Here is an 18,462-nt window from a genome sequence, read left to right on the forward strand (position 1 = left end):
TTTAAACCCTGTCACAAAATCTGTTCTGCTTAATTGGTTGCAAATTCGGCATTCTAAAATATCTTATGAGGTTAAGGCACCTGCTGCAGAGATCTTTGTGTGGCAACTGAATCTCATGGAATATTAATAATGGTAAGATAACTGTGGAGGTTAAGGTATTTGCTGGAGAGATCTGTTTTTTATCTAGTCCCGGTTTTTTTTTAAAACAAACTTTATTCGTTAAAAGGCAAACACAAAGCAGGGCTCTGTAACCCAGAGACTTCTGCACAATAAACGTATATCATTATGCTTGACATTTTTGTGAGAAAATCAAGGAAAAAAGGAAGAGCAATACAGATAAAAAAAACAACTAAAAATTCCAACCTAACACACCCCACTTCCCCACCCTGTCACACTAACAGCCTCTCTGGAGCAGCAGAGCAGTGGAATAAGCACCACAACATATCACTGCGGTGTACAAATACACAATAATCCACAGTTTGCACCAGTAGGATAGAATTAAAGTGGATTGAGGGGCATGCTGCAGGGACCTGTTCCAGCTGCAGGCCTCGGTAGTCTGCCCACCGCTTCCAAACCTTGAAATTATTATGAGGACACCCTCTTGCAGTAAATATGGGGAGCTCCAAACCCATGCAGAAGTCCAGACCCCTCTTCTATGCTGACACCAAGGATGGTGCTGGTGCTGGTGCTTTCCATGCCCTAGCAATGTCTCTCTTCGCGAGGGTAAACCCAAGCAACATAAGATGGTGTTTGTAGATAGCGCCCCCTATCCCCTCCATGACATGCAGGAGCACCAGCTTCAGTGAGCGGGGTACGTCCCAGCCCAACATCATAGAGAGGCAGGTCACAACCCCTCTCCAGAACCGAGACAGGGAAAGACAGTGCCAAACTGTGTGCATCAGTGTCCCCTCCTCCCGTTCACACCTGAGACACAGGGGAGGCCACCAGCCCTGCCCTCCTCAAACGAGCCCGTGTAAAGTAGACTCGATGCAGATATTCAAACTGGACAAGGCACAAACGTACTGCTGTAGCCACCCCACGCGGGGAGGCCAGGGCCTCCATCCAGTCCTTCTAATCAAGTGGACCCACATCTCCCTTCCAGGATCCCCTAAGCCTCTGCAGTGTGGGAGAACAGTGAGTAACCAGGGATTGGTAAATCTTAGAGACCTTATGGTCCTTAAGGTCCCCCATGAATACCTTTGTTACTATCAGACTGAACTCCGCCAGTGACTCCAAGCCCTCAAGACTAGGGGAGAGGGCGTGCCATAACTGGAGATATTTATAGAATTGGGTTCTTGGCATGTGGAAGTCTTTTTGTAAATCCTGAAAGGACTTCAGGACCGGCCCGCGCATTACGTCCTCCAGGGTAGAGACAGCAATGCTATCCCACCCTCGAAACCCCGACAGAGTAGATAATTGTGGCAGATGGCCATTATTCCATAACAGGGTCTCCCTCGTCAGTGTGTTCCACCACCCCATCCTCTGCAAGGCCTGCTGTCAAATTTGGAAAACCACCTTTGTTGCTGACGGCAGTGAATTACGTATCAGCGCAGAGTACAGTATCCTGTTGTAATGGCCGGATTTTCCGTTTAGATGGGATCAGCCCCTAGGGGCCCCTCTAACCCAGCCAGAACGTACTCACCTCCCTCCTTAGAACGTATTCACAAGGGATATAGCTGTATATATATATATATATATGTACCTAAGGATGGGGAATAGCAATAAACATGCATAGGTTTTCTACCATATCTTATTCACATCAGTTAGTCTTGCGGCCACTCCGACCCAGACTGATGTACCCCAGGGCAGATATGACACACAATCCGGTGTGTCTACACATGGGCCTGCAGAACCCAATGCTCTCTTTTCCAAACGGTTTACAATCCGGCAAACCTAAACGCTGGTAATCCCCCCCAACGTTCTCACTTACACAAGCCACAATCCTGTGGGTATACACGCTGGTAATCCACCCCAGCGCTCTCACTAACGCCGTATATCAACGACGACCACATTCCTATGAGCACCTATCGGAACAATTTCTCCTTTGTCTATGTGGGATAAAACTATAATAATAGAATTTAGTACGGTTTCCAAATAGTATAATGTGCCCCTTATCCTTGGCATCAAAGGTCCACTTCGCTCCCTATTTATGTGATCACCACTTACCTGATTGGGGTTACTCATCCATTCATATAAACAACAACCACCTAGGAACCACGTTTACCAAGATTGAACAAGAATACACGGCACATATTAGTTCATTCAGAACTAAGGTATTTATTGCCAATAAACATATAACACAGTACTATGCAACACAGATTATGCAAAGAAAATGCAAAGATTAGAATGCGCGCTTATTATGGAAAGGGCGGATGTCACCTTATTAATGTGAAGTCGGGACTCAGCAGTCATCTAGGTTCCCTTCTCGTCTCTGTGTCCGGGCTCGTCTCGCAGTCACACCCCAGCCGTCACAAGTACACGTCTGCACCGCTAGGCTCAATCTCGTCTGCTTCCCTCCAGGCCACTGGAACCTTGCTGGTTATTAGCTACCGTATCTCTCTCTCTCTCTGTTTCAGTGCGCTCCGCGCTAATTCTCCTTCCGTCTTTCTCAGAGAGTCTCGGTCTTAAATCTTTCTCGGACTTCAAAGATGGCGACTGTCCGCCATGAAATAATTAATGGCAGAGATGCTAACGGCTAGATGCCGCCTACGAACTAACTCTCGACTGACTAACACCTTCGCTAATATCAAAGCATGTTCCTTCATGGAAAGCTACGGCCAGCAACCTGCCGCCCACCAAATTCTTGTACCTCCCCGTACCAAGGACACGTTCCCAGCCGGCCGGCCTGAAGTTGTGTCTTCGGAGTGGAGAAAAATACATTCCTTCGATAAGGGCCAGCCTGAGCCGGTTCTCTCCAAGCGAACAACAGCTTGAAACTAAAACATTACACTTGACCTAAAAGGCTTCTCGAGCTACCAGGCAGAGGGCAAGATGGAGTCTGTCCTGTTTAAGGCCTACAGGGCCCACAATACGCATAACTCCATGGAAAATATCCTAACACGCTAGCAAAAGGGCAGATCATGATTAATACTTATATATTTATCCCCTAGCTTGTATTCATAAGCCCTACTCTAAAGAAAGGGGCACGAAAATACCCTACTATGTAAAAGACAGAGATCCTATCTATAGTCCTAATCCCTACGCTATAAGGATGATAAACTGGAGTCACTCTCCATCATTCTCCCTCTCAAAGGAGCTACAAAAAGTCAGCCATTACATTACACCCCTTGACTCCAGTCTATTAACTATATTCTATATGGAACTCACATCAGTAGAAGAATAATAGGAAACAAAATTAACTGATCTATGTCTTTTGCTAAGTCTACAAAATTGGAGCAGGGAAGGAATGCACTGAATAAAGCAACAGACAGCTATTAAGATACAAATGGCAACAATGATTCCCCCTAAAATCTGTCGTAAAGAATGCAAGTCAGGTAACCAATTAAAGAGCCAGTCAAATAAACCCTGATCAATATGTCGTCTAATTTCTGTAGTCAAGTCGTGGAGTTTGTCAATATGGGCTTGGATTGATTTAGAATGGTCGGACAAATTAAAACAGCATAGGCCTTCAAAATCAGAACATTCATGTCCATGTTTCAACAAAAGGTAATCAATTGCTGCGCGATTCTGTAAAATAGCTCTACGTTCACCCTGGGCATCTAATAGCAGATCAGATAATACAGTAGAGGTTTGATTGATGGATTTAACCATCCAGCAGGCCATATTGCCAATAGTTTTGGCATTATACACGGCCAATGCAGGGACACCAATAATGGAAAAGCTAAACCAAGATATTCCGATTTAGAGTAGAGATGAACAGAGGAATCACAGTCTTCATGTAATGACATCGAATCTCGTACCATACGGGAATGTGAACTAGGATGTGAAGAAAACATCAATAAACTCAATCTAGTAATAGCACATGGACCACCGGAAATATTTGCGGGAATATAGGGCCAAGACGAGTTCCCGCAGGAAAAGAGCCAGCCAGAAGGTAATAACATGGAACGATAATAACTAGGGGCAACTAATAAACGTTTACATGTCATATTATTTTTGACGGAAACACATGAATTTGGAAGTCTCTTTAAACACAGCAATCGTTGATGAGCTGAAAAAGAAGTAGCAGCCTGAATCTTTATCTTAAGACATTCGGTGATAGCTTTGGGATCACATGTCATAATGAAACATAAATCACCTGGTGTGATATTGAAAGTTGTGATTTGGGAATGAATAGGGGTATCGAGGTCAGGAAGAACAGTACATAAGGGGCAAAATTCATGGGCCGCGAAATCGCCCAGAATAATATTTGGTCGAGAATTCGAAATATTAAAGATATGCCGTAAAGTCTCAGTAGATGCTGGGACGGCAACCAAGCAGGTCGCCAAAATGTCAGTCACAGACCTCATGGGGGTAAGACAGAAATGTGGAGAGTTCGTCACTCTCTTAGCCAGAGTGATCCAGAAATTGGCCGAGGAGTCCCATGCAGCAAAGGAACGCGGAACTCGGGTTTTCCAATCAACCGAAGTCGGTGGATCCTCTCCTCTCCCGGCGTAGCAGGCCAAAAGGAGTCCAACGGCGACACATCCTGCAGCAGCAGTCCAGAGAATGATCTGGAAAAATACAAACACAGGCCTTAATCATTCTCATAGGTAACATTTATCAGCTGGGACAGCTTCCCAGCTATCTTTCCCTGGCTTCATCACCAAAACGGTGTTGTCATGACCGGTCGCGATAATATCAGCCTGTTCAGGGGGATTTTTAGGCGATTGCACCCATATTTTAGCTCCAGGAAGATCAGACGATCCGAAGCCTTTTTGCCCTCGCACAGTTAGCAACGTTGGGGCAGAGCCTTTCTTGATCTCACCACTGAAGACAGGCATAATCAGTAACTGAGCAACACGGTCAGACTTTTTGATCAATAATTCAGTATCACTGCTATTAAGCAAGAGAACCTTAATCTCTCCCTGATAGTCACTGTCAATTACTCCTCCGAGTACCTGAATACCTTTCAGGGCAAGACCTGATCTGGGGGCAATTAATCCAAAACTACCGGCAGGTATACAGACACCAATGCCAGTTTCAACAATGATTCGGTCTTTTCCTTGTAAATTTGCATCCTTTAAAGCATGCAGGTCTAGGCCTGCGGAACCTGGGGTCGCTCTACATGGAGCTAAAGCACCGGGGGTAATTTCCCAATACATGACAGTGTTGGACAGGGAATTAGGCTTTACATCCACATTTGGAGGAAACAGACGCATAAAAGGGGATTCAGCATGTAACAAAGGGCGATTATTTAAAATTGACAATGCCTGAAACAAAAGGTCTCTCCAATTTTTATAATGGTCATCTGTCAATTTACGCAATTGTTCTTTTAGCAAACCATTCATTCTCTCAATCAGTCCCGAAGTCTGTGGATAATATGGAATGTGAAACACCCAATCGATGTTATTTTCCACACAGAATTCCTGTACCAATCTTCCACGAAAGTGGGATGCGTTATCAGATTGAATTTGGAATGGAACACCATAGTACAAAATAAGCAACTCCAGGGTCTTAATGGTATTCACTTGGGTAGCGTTCTTGCAAGGGAAAGCGACCAAAAGGCCACTATAAGTATCAACAACTGTACAGACATACTGACAATTTTTGCTCATATGGAGCGGGCCGATATAATCAATCTGCCAAATTTGAGCGGGCAATTTTCCTCGATGTAACTGGCCTCGAACAATTTGAGGCACCTGCTTCTTTCTAGAATGCTGGCAAATGGGACAATGCAGAATGACATCTTTAATCAAAGAAAAAGGAATATGAATTCCTCGATCGGCAGCCCACCTGCTAGTGGCTTTCTCTCCAAAATGTCCTGCTTTCTGGTGGGCCCATTTCGCCAGTCCCGCCAAATCAGAATCTTGCATGTCCACCACTGCCTCAGCAATTTAGATTTCTCATCTGCAATGTTATGAAAGAATTTATCAAGGGAGTCTATCGGAGTATGAGCATCCACGTGAAAGATTGTTACAGTACTCTGTGGGAGCAACTCCCAAATTTCTTGCCATAATTCTTTTCCCCACAGTTCTTTCGAATGCAATTCCCAATTATGAGAATGCCATGTTGGTAACCACACCGCCAATCCATTAGCAGTGGACCAGGAATCAGTAAAAATATGACATGTGCCAGGCAAATCTTGTTTCAAAACTTGGTAAACTGCATAGAGTTCAGCATATTGACTACTCTTACCATCACCAGTTGTACTCAATAATTTCTGCGTGATTGGGTTATAGGAGACGGCTTTCCAATGTCTTTTCTCTCCAATGAACTTCGCTGAACCATCCGTAAACCACACATGTTTTCTATCCTCCGCGGACAGATCATCAAATGATTTACCCCACTTAACGGGAGATTCCTGCACTACGGGTACGGAACAATCACTTCCAGTCTCATTGGAGGGCGCCTGCGCCACTCGCTCATGTAAAACTGCCACACCTTTCGGACCCACACGTGCCCTGTCCTGAATGTACCATTTCCATTTAATCACGCTCGCCTCTTGAGCATGTCCAATTCAATGAGATTTCGGCGAACTCAAAACCCACTGCATAATAGGAATTTCAGGTCTCAAAACCACAGCATGGCCTAGGGTCAATTGCTCGGTATCCACCAGAGCCCAGTAACATGCAAGTAATTGTTTTTCAAAAGGTGAATAACGCTCACCAGCCTCAGGTAACTTTTTAGTCCAAAAACCTAATGGCACTTTTTGTCTGCCCTGCTTTTGCCACAGACTCCAATTGGCATACAGACCTTCCACGGACACATTCAAGTCCACATCACCTTCACCCACCGGCCACAAATCCAAAGCATACTGAATTGCTTCTTTCGCCAAATTAAAAGCATTCTGTTGTGATTCACCCCATTCAAACACATTCTTCTTACGAGTGACTCGATATAACGGAGCCAAAATCTGACCCAAATGGGGAATATGCTGACGCCAAAAGCCAAACAAACCAATGAAACTCTGAGCCTCTTTCCTATTCTTTGGAACTGCAAAATCTAGGATTTTTCGCTTCACCTGTGGGATCACTTCTCTGTGACCTTCATGCCAATTAATTCCTAAAAAATTTTACATTTTGGGATGGACCTTGTAATTTATCAGGATTAATTTCCCAGCCTTTTGCTCGCAAACAATCAAGGATCTGATCTAAATGGGACTGTACCTGATCTTGCGTCTCACCTTGAATCAAAATGTCATCAATATAATGACACACCTGTATCTGTGGAGTAGCGGACACTTCAGACAAATGCTCTGCCACCAGCCGGTGACAGATCGTGGGACTATGTACATAACCTTGAGGAAGACTCCGGAACGTCATTTGACGTCCATTCCATGTAAAACTGAATTGTTCCTGACACTCGGGGGCAATCGGAATTGAAAAGAAAGCATTAGCAATATCAATAGACGCATACCATGTACCTGGATGCTTTTGAATTCTCTGAATCAAAGTGACAATGTCTGGTACTGCAACAGCCAATTTAGGTGTATGTTTATTCAATTCTCGATAATCAACAGTCATGCGCCAAGAATTATCACTTTTGCGCACGGGCCAAACGGGGTTATTCCAAGCAGACGTGACCGGAGTTATAACTCCCGCGTCAACCAAATCCTGAATTGTAGCACTAATTTCCTCATGACCACCTGGGATACGATACTGTTTCTGAGAAACCACTTTCGTAGCTAGAGGAATTTTAATGGGAGGCATCTGTAAACGGCCAACCCGTACGGGTCTGGTCGAAATATAATGTCTATTTCCAAATTGATAACAACCATCATCCAGATGCAAAGTCATTCCTTTTAGAATATCAATTCCAATTATATACTCCAAAAGTGGCACAACTAACAGAATATTCCCTACGAGGAATCCTACCAATTTTAATTTCAAGTGTAGTTTGTACTGCGGGGGTTTCTTTTCCACCCAAACCAGTAATTGTGAAAAACTGTCCTTTAAATTTCTTTGATTTTCCGTGAATTAAAGTGGCCTCCGCTCCTGTATCTACTAATGCTCGGGCCCTTTGGATATTACGATGTTTCCAAAAAATCTCAATATCTACATAGGGTCTGTTGTCTCTGTGAGCCCACTTATGTACTGGAGCTTGACCTATTTCCTAGTCATTTTTCCTGAGTTCTGTCAACCAGGACAAATCAGGGTAAATGCTCTCTGTTTTCTTTGGTATCAAAATGTCTTGTTCATATCCATCTCCATTACGAAACAGATTTTTGTCATTTTCAAAATACTGTGAATTACGGTCAGAAAGTCTGTTACGATCCTCCCTTTTTTTCATTTCAGGGGAATAACTCCTCTCCTCTCTATGTCGGTTGGAAGCACGATCATCTCTCCCCCTTTCTTTTTCCCCCTCTCTCCCTCTCTCGTAATCACGATGAGGGGACACATCACGTTCATAACGGCGATCATCACGGCGATCAGAATCCACACGTCGTCTCTCATCACCACTGTCATCAGAACCACGGTCATACTCATTCTTCCGCACACGACGGGCACCCTCCTTTCGATCTAAACCACGCTTACGAAACATATCCCATAAGCGATTATTAGGCTCACCGTCAATGTCCTCCCTTTTGACACCATCAGCAATAAGAGCAAGAAACATGTCACGTCTAGAGAACTTATAGTCCCCAGCAGTACGACCCTCAGGTCGAGATTGTCTTTCAGGTTTAAACCACTCACCCAGCTCACCAAGCTGACGAACAGACTCAAGTACAGCAGACAAAGGATTGCCAGTTTGATTAATCAACAAAGTCATCATAACCTGCTTGTAAGCAACAGGCGAAGAACGGATAATGCGATTACGCTCAGAAGATGTTAAAAGACCATCCAGCAATCTGTCAGAAGTACTGAGAAAGATAGCAGTTTTCATGACTTCCTCCTTCAAACGTTGCGACGCATCGCGCAAAGTTTACCATGGCTTGTCATTAACAGGCCAATCAGATTCAGTAGGATATTTATGGTTACAGCCGTCAGACGCAAGCTGGAGCAAAGTAATTTGACCAGCACCATTATAGTTCCGAAAATGATCTTGAATAGTGGAATCAGAACTCAAAGAGCAAAACCGCAAGCAATCAACAGCATCAAGCATAATACCGGCAGCACCGAGCTCATAAAGGCGCACCATCCATGTAAGCAAGGCCTCACCAGGCCGTTGACGAAATCGTTGTAAAATGTCACTAACCTCCTGTTGAGTAAAATCTTCAATACTATCCAGAGCAACACCACCCGGATTACCAGGAGCTTGTTGTAATTTGCGACGAAACACGGGATGAGCAGAAACCTCAGGAAGGGCCTCCGAGGAAGCCCGCATCTTAGATTTAGCAGAACAATCGGGGCAAGATACGTCACCTGAATGGGAAGAGCGAGCACGGTCGCTGTGAGCGACAGTATCAGTATAAGAAGCAGATTTACAATCACGTCCGGAGCGAGAAGATTCGCGCTTATCACCCTCCTCAGCCGAGGAGTCTGAAGCATTTGAATCCCAGATATTACCATCCCACTCATCAGGGTTCCAATCCATTCCGGCCTTTGCTATGACCAGACGCACTTTCCGTGTAGATACACGACCACGGCGATGTTTGTACTTATATCGTGCAATGCGGACCGCAGCTCTTTCGGCTATGGTCTGATATGTTTCAAGTTTGTCGGCAAGCAATTTATTTTGACAGCGCAAAAGAGTATGCGCATTTTGCAACTCAACACACTGTCCTTCCATGTCCTTAAACTGCTTCTGCAGCTGAACAAACTTCTCATGAAGAATTCTGTATGCATTAAGAACAATCCAACCTCTGCGTCCTAAAATAGGAAGCTCATCACCTTTCACTACTGGCGCTTTCTGTAAGCACGATACCACATCAGCAGGCTCCGCCTGCTCCAAACAAGAAGACCAATTTTCACTCAAACCAGTAGAATCGGCCCACTCACGGGCCAAAGCCTCGTAAGGTGTAGACTCCCAGCCGGGAATCTGAATAGGCAGCTTAAAAACCGACGGTGATTTTTTCGCAAACATATTGACACACAATAATTATATACACAATTATACACAAAATATTATACGTACGAGCCGAGCGCAAACCAACAAGATCAAAACAATACAGCGCACACAGGCTTCGTAAACAGTTCGTGACGCCAGATGTAATGGCCGGATTTTCCGTTTAGATGGGATCAGCCCCTAGGGGCCCCTCTAACCCAGCCAGAACGTACTCACCTCCCTCCTTAGAACGTATTCACAAGGGATATAGCTATATATATATATATATATGTACCTAAGGATGGGGAATAGCAATAAACATGCATAGGTTTTCTACCATATCTTATTCACATCAGTTAGTCTCGCGGCAACTCCGACCCAGACTGATCTACCCCAGGGCAGATATGACACACAATCCGGTGTGTCTACACATGGGCCTGCAGAACCGAATGCTCTCTTTTCCAAACGGTTTACAATCCGGCAAACCTAAACGCTGGTAATCCCCCCCAACGCTCTCACTTACACAAGCCACAATCCTGTGGGTATACACGCTGGTAATCCACCCCAGCGCTCTCACTAACGCCGTATATCAACGACGACCACATTCCTATGAGCACCTATCGGAACAATTTCTCCTTTGTCTATGTGGGATAAAACTATAATAATAGAATTTAGTACGGTTTCCAAATAGTATAATGTGCCCCTTATCCTTGGCATCAAAGGTCCACTTCGCTCCCTATTTATGTGATCACCACTTACCTGATTGGGGTTACTCATCCATTCATATAAACAACAACCACCTAGGAACCACGTTTACCAAGATTGAACAAGAATACACGGCACATATTAGTTCATTCAGAACTAAGGTATTTATTGCCAATAAACATATAACACAGTACTATGCAACACAGATTATTCAAAGAAAAGGCAAAGATTAGAATGCGCGCTTATTATGGAAAGGGCGGATGTCACCTTATTAATGTGAAGTCGGGACTCAGCAGTCATCTAGGTTCCCTTCTCGTCTCTGTGTCCTGGCTCGTCTCGCAGTCACACCCCAGCCGTCACAAGTACACGTCTGCACCGCTAGGCTCAATCTCGTCTGCTTCCCTCCAGGCCACTGGAACCTTGCTGGTTATTAGCTACCGTATCTCTCACTCTCTCTGTTTCAGTGCGCTCCGCGCTAATTCTCCTTCCGTCTTTCTCAGAGAGTCTCGGTCTTAAATCTTTTTCGGACTTCAAAGATGGCGACTGTCCGCCATGAAATAATTAATGGCAGAGATGCTAACGGCTAGATGCCGCCTACGAACTAACTCTCGACTGACTAACACCTTCGCTAATATCAAAGCATGTTCCTTCATGGAAAGCTACGGCCAGCAACCTGCCGCCCACCAAATTCTTGTACCTCCCCGTACCAAGGACACGTTCCCAGCCGGCCGGCCTGAAGTTGTGTCTTCGGAGTGGAGAAAAATACATTCCTTCGATAAGGGCCAGCCTGAGCCGGTTCTCTCCAAGCGAACAACAGCTTGAAACTAAAACATTACACTTGACCTAAAAGGCCTCTCGAGCAACCAGGCAGAGGGCAAGATGGAGTCTGTCCTGTTTAAGGCCTACAGGGCCCACAATACGCATAACTCCATGGAAAATATCCTAACACGCTAGCAAAAGGTCAGATCATGATTAATACTTATATATTTATCCCCTAGCTTGTATTCATAAGCCCTACTCTAAAGAAAGGGGCACGAAAATACCCTACTATGTAAAAGACAGAGATCCTATCTATAGTCCTAATCCCTATGCTATAAGGATGATAGACTGGAGTCACTCTCCATCATTCTCCCTCTCAAAGGAGCTAGAAAAAGTCAGCCATTACACCTGTGTAGGGAGAAATCACCCATAAGACGCCATTCAACTGCATAGGCATGACAATCTCTGCCCCCATACCACCATTCATTCAAAACAAGCAGGTGTGAGGCCATATAGTATGATATGTCGGAAGTCGCAAGTCCACCACAATACGTAGAGAGGAAGCACGTCCATAAGGCAACTCTTGCCGCTCCCCTAGCCCATAGAAATTGACCCAAGGCAGCATTAACCAGCTTGAACCATCTGGGGGAAATCGGGTTGGGGTGATTCTGCAATTGGTACAATAAGCGGGGGAGCGAGACCATCTTAAAGTATAGTCTACCGTATAGTCTAGTCCCAGTATTGACTCAAAGTAATATAAAGAGTTAATATGTCTCCAGCAATGCATCTTATGTAACACTTAGATGTCACATTTATATTTTATGTAAATGGGTAAGTGGATTACTGCTTTTAAGACAGAGGTCCTTTTGTTACTTCCAGTTCATAAATTGTAATCCTTCTAATATAGCACAGGGAGCTTCGAAGGACATGTGACTCCTACACATTGTAATCCTCTTATGGAACACATCCTGTACACTGATTCACACACATATTGTCAATGTATAATGTGTATGTGTGATGTGAAGCACACCGACACCCTGCATTGGGATGAGTAGCGCTATAAAAGAAATAAAACAAAAAAGTTGAATTTAAATTGTTATTTGTGTAACTATTGGACAGACCAACATATCTGACATTCTTACAGTGCATACATATCTCTTATATGCTGGGAGTCAACATAGCCAATAGCTGCCTCTCTTAAGTACCTGTGAATTGAATAGATGTGTGCCTTTGTTTCCCCTCCATTGCATCTAGATATGAGGCTCCCAATAGCTCCCAGCCAGGATACCCCAACAAAAGAAGGCCTGATGGCCCCTTAATTTCGGCTTTAGTATGTGCTCAGCTGAAATCTGAAAAGCCCACTCGCTGCCTGCACATTGCTGCTTGGCACAAAGGCAGACAACGTGCAGGCGCTGCTGAATGTGTCCAGGTGTCTGAAAATTTCACCGAGACAAGTTTAGAATATTTCTGTGGGTCTCACCCTCTTGGCAGGGTAGGCGGCGTCCACCCTGGGAAAATAGATGGTAGACGTCATCTACACCTGTACCCTCGATTTGTGCCCTGAACCACTCCCACCCATCCTTTTGTCTGAAAGCTGCTTCAACCACAAGCTTCCACCCTCAACTTCCACAGTTTACTTTTCAAATTATTTTGCTTTGGTTCAATCAGGACACACATCCTGTGTTCCTGTATATGAGCCAGCTGCGCCTGAAAAAACAGTCTGTCGTTATCAACATGGACATATTTATTTTAGGCGTTACCCTAGCTCTAGCATTGTTCAGGCTCTCCTTCCAGAACTCTATTTATTTATTTATTTATTTAGAGTTTGTAATGTAGCCTTACTTAAGGGGGTGGGGGTGTCAGTGCCCTGGAAATAGCAGAGGCCGGCCCCTGAAGGGGGCCTCGAGGGCCGGCGCCATAACGGACGCCAGCGCCCAGGAGAAGGGCCCTAAACTGGAAGGGGCACTCTCGTCGCAGCAACAACTTGCGCCAGGATGGGGGGCCAGGTGAGGTTGACCCTCCCCCAAATGGCAGACCTGCCCGCGCATGGTGGGAAAATCGTGGAGGGAGTATAAGTCGCCGCTTCCCGTAACTTCAGCTCTCACTACATCGTGGAGCTGATCCACTTAGCATATACAGGTAGCGAGAGGTTCATTAACTCTCTGACTCAGTAATTTATACAACCTGTCCAAATTTGTAATCAGGCTCTTAAACGGAAGGAAACCTGACATTTTATTCTTTCAAGGGTATGTCTAAAAAAAAAGGGGCAATATAGTTGCTTTTCTTGCCATGAACCTTTTGTAGGTTTTCCTACAGCTTTTTCAGAGTGACTCTGGAGGGGAGCATTAACTTCCCAGATTGTGGTGAATCTTTTATTCACCGTAGTTTACATTATAAAAGTGTATTTCGAAGGTGCAACTCTGATAAGTAGGGCTATTTGGCGTTGGGTGCTGTATCAGGTCACCATATGCTGCAGCTGACTGTCTCCCAATTTCATTTTCATGTATGGCCCATGGCGAGCTGAGACGAGGCTGATGAAGCCAAACGGTGAACCAGTGTACAAAGACATAATGGCAAGGATGGAGCCAAGCACGCCATTGACAGCAGGCTGCATCAAAAGAGCAAAAGAAGCGGAATACGAGCGTCGCAAGAAGGGGGGAGCCGCAGGAAGATGTAAAGCTTCCCTGGCGGCGTGTCGGGTAAGAGAGGTACAGCGGATGGTTATGGAGGCACACCGACAGGGCGGTGTGTAGAAGGAGGGCCACTCACACTGGGATGCCAAACGGCAGGGTGAGTAGGCCTGACAAAAGGGGGTAGCAGACAGACGGCGCTTGCAGCCCAGACCCCAGACGGACGGCAGGGCACAAAAAATAGACTAGCAAGGTAGCGAGTTGGGGCCTAACTCTGGGGAGAGGCTACCCCCCACATGCAAAGGAGCATGGAAACCAACAGAACAAGTTGGACCACATAAGAGAGAATAACGAACTGTCATGGTGATTCAGGATTATAGGAGATGCAGAGGAGGTGTGACAAGCAAATGATTTATGACCAAGAATGATGGTTGATAATGGAGTTATGACAATGTAGCACAAATGATTTATGACATCCAAATTATGGCGGTCCATCACACAAATGATTTATGGTACACAAACGATTTATGACACATGATGTATGACCCTGGATAGGCAAATAAGTGATGACAGATAAATGATTTATGACCAACAGAATGATTTATGACCAACAGTATGATTGATGACAAATGATTTATGACAGGCAACTCTAATCATGTATGACGTCCAATGTATCATAACGCTAAATGATTTATGACATGCAGACAATGTAGGACGCATGAATTATGATATGCCATGATAACGATGTATGCCCCTGGCCATACAGTGATGCCCAGGGGACAAAATGTGTTGGTATATAATGATAATAAAACTGCGGCCAACAACGACCACAACGAACTACAACTCGTGTTGGCTGTAATTTGGTAACATTGCGTTTGCCGGAGTGGGCCCTGTGCGGGGGGGGGGTTATGCCCCTCCACCGTTGTGCAATTTCCGGTTTCTCTTCCTAGAGCTGAAGTCTGTACACTGCAGTCAGTGGACAGTGTCACATGGATGAAGTGAACTGCGAAGCTTGTGTGTTTTTTTTATGTGTGTGCATCAAGTGTGAACAAGGCCTAAAGCTTTGCATAGTGCATATTTTGCCATTGGTGTCAACTTGCGGTGCTAAAAGTGTGTAGTGTTTAGCAAGATCATCAGAGGCGAGCATGAACAGCTCCAGTGCCCTCAAAGGGGAAAGAAAAAACAGTTGTATAGTTATAGGACAATTTTAGGAGCGAGGGCCACATGCACAATAACAGATCGACGTCACATTACAGATAAAGTACAAGGTTTGCAGCAATCTCCACCCAACATTGCTATGAAAGGAAGAGAACCATTTATACATCCCACGCAGATCATCAGCAAGGATGGGCCCTGTTGTTTATCTTCGAAACAAAGGATCACCAGGGGGCAGCAAATCCCAAAATATCCATTGAAGGGCCCCAGAGTGCAGCCTTCAAGATCACCCACTTCTCAGTTGGTATAGTTGCCGAAGGTGTGTGCCCCTAATATTCAGATGGGAACCTCAAAGGCATGAAGTATCGTGACTAGAATATCGAGGCAAAACTATCGATAGGTAAGTCCAGATTTTTTCTATCTAAGTCCACATACATGTTCAGTGAAGATATATGGAAATATACCTTCAAGTTACGTAGATGTGGAGTTAGAAATAGCAAACCAATATGTCTACTATATGTACTTACCTTTCAGAATTTTGGCCCTTGATATTCTTTCCACCATATTCCGATCTCATGATACTGTGATATTCTGATCCCATGATATTCTGATTCCATGATAGTCTGATACCGTGATATTCTGATCCCATGATATTCTGATCGATGATATTCTGATCCCATGGTATTCTGATCGATTTTATTCTGATCCCGTGATATGCTCCAAATTCCATAGTACAATCTGAAGACAGTGATTTAAAGACCCCATCACATCTTTGAAGTCACCAGGCATCTATTGCCAACCAATGTAGCTACCGCAAGAAAAGGGTTTTATTTTTTGACGTAATAATATCCCCTGCCTGATGGCTACGGTGCAGTCCACAACTTTAAGAGGAGTCACTCATAATGTGTCATTCATTCCACATACTGGATGAGGGCAGTGTATGCAACTCTTCCCTGAAATAAGAAGCAGGAAGCAGTCTCCTTGTTGGTGAAACAGTGAGGAATTGAAAATGAGGGGACTGGCAAAGGGGTCAATAACCTTAGTCTACAGCCACAGAACTCTCTAATTATTTTACTTGTGTTTATAAATGAACCAAAACCTTCCAATAGCCAACAACTGTACCAGCACTCGGACCCCGAGAAGAGAGCGGCAAGTTGGCAAGACATGCAGGGCCACCAATCCTGTGCCTAGATTACGCACTGGTGGGTACCTCTCAGACCATGGATTCTCAGATTTTTCAAACCTCGATGTCTCTCATCCCTCCAAGTCTATTCAATTAATGAGCATGAATTACTTAGTGCTATTTTTTCATCTATTGTTTTTCCATCTCAAAATTCATAAACTGCAATGAGTGAAATTGGCATCAACATTTCTTTGTATTTTTATGTACATTCAGTCGATCATTTAAATGTTTGAAATAGACATTAATAGAAGCATAACAATCAATTTACATAGGTGACAATGCAAATAATATTGCCCACACATGGAAAAAACAATTAACACGTGCCCTCGCCCTCCCTGATCACTACCGGATTCTTAGGCTGGACAGAGTAGGGCAAGTGGGTGGCTGGCTGCTATAATGTATAGAGAGGCTTTGAAAGTTACAGTGATTGATTCCATCTTGGATAATACGATGGAAACTTGCATATTTAAAATCGAGCTGACACCCCAAGAAACTTTAGAGGGTGCTCTTATTTATCACCCGCCCGGGCCATTAAAAGACTTTAATATAAAAATTATGGAGAAAAGTGGACTGTTATGTGTGTTGATATTTGAAGTAGACAGGAGTGCATAGTTACATCCAAACACTCCCTGAGATTTTAATGTACATAGTGAAGAAAAGGAGAATGTAGAGGCTGCGAGCTTCTTAGCTGACATGGCCACTTTAGGCTTAGAGAAGATCAATTCTGGGCCCACACATTCAGCCGGTCATACTTTGGATATTATACTTTCCACATCCTCCCATATTGTTGCTGATCCTGCTTGCCCATTGATGTGGTCTGATCATTTTATGAGTTCTTTTAGGATCAACAGCTGCATTAGACACCAAATGGTTGGACGCCCCTCGAATGTTCTTCAAAGGCATTGGCACAAAGTCGCGTCCGAATCTTTTAGTAAAATTTACGTACCCCCTGTTTTTAATGAGCACATGGACGGTACAATGAAACGTAGGCCTTTCAATGATACCATTAGTGAGGTGATAGACAGGTTGGCTCCCAATGACACATCAACTCAGTAACTCCTGGAAAAAAAGTGAAGAATGGTACACTGATGACTTACGCAGTGAAAAATAAAGATGCAAACACCTAGAAAAATCCTGTTGTAAATCCCAGCTGAAAATAGTAAAACTTACATTCAAATTGGCCAACACTACCTACCATAAGAACTTAAAAAGGGCACGTAAAGATCACGTTATAACTAAACTTGAGCAAGCAGGAAATTCGTCAAAGGATCTCTACAAAATTCTCAACTCCCTCACCAATCCGATGGCATGTGCACAGCTGGCTACCCCCTCTCAAGGACTGTGTGATAATATAGCTGTATACTTCGACAATAAAATAAACCTGATTTATAAACAATTCCCTCAAAAAGCTTGCCAGGTGCTACCTAGTAAATCCGAATATGGACCATTAGTAGGCTCAGGTGAAGGTCTGAAACATTTTAAGGATATTGAGATCTCGCAAGTGGAAGCCTTGCTAAAAAAAGGCGAAATCCGGATCTCCTTTGGATATAATGCCTGCCCACAAATTTGCTCTCCTTGCCCCTCTCCTGGCCGCCCCTATTGCTGAGATCTTGAATACTTCGTTAAGTTATGGTAGTGTGCCTCTAGACTAGAAGGTCGCCCAAGTACTACCTATCAAGAAGAAAGATCAGGTGCCTGCCGAAGTGCTCTCCAATTACCGTCCCATTTTGCTCCTTCTGCTTATGAGCAAAATGGCAGAGAGCTATGCTAATACTCAATTAATGGAATATCTTGAGGCCAACAGCATCCTTGAACCTTCACAGTCTAGGTTTATAGCCAAATACTGAAGAGACACCTCTTATCAGGGTCACTGATTATAGTAAAATGGCCTTGGATGATGACAAAGGAGTGATGTTGGTCTTGTTAGATCTAACAGCAGCCTTT

The sequence above is a fragment of the Lissotriton vulgaris genome, chromosome 5 (genome assembly GCF_964263255.1).
Source record: "Lissotriton vulgaris chromosome 5, aLisVul1.2, whole genome shotgun sequence".
NCBI classification, from domain to species: Eukaryota; Metazoa; Chordata; class Amphibia; order Caudata; family Salamandridae; genus Lissotriton; species Lissotriton vulgaris.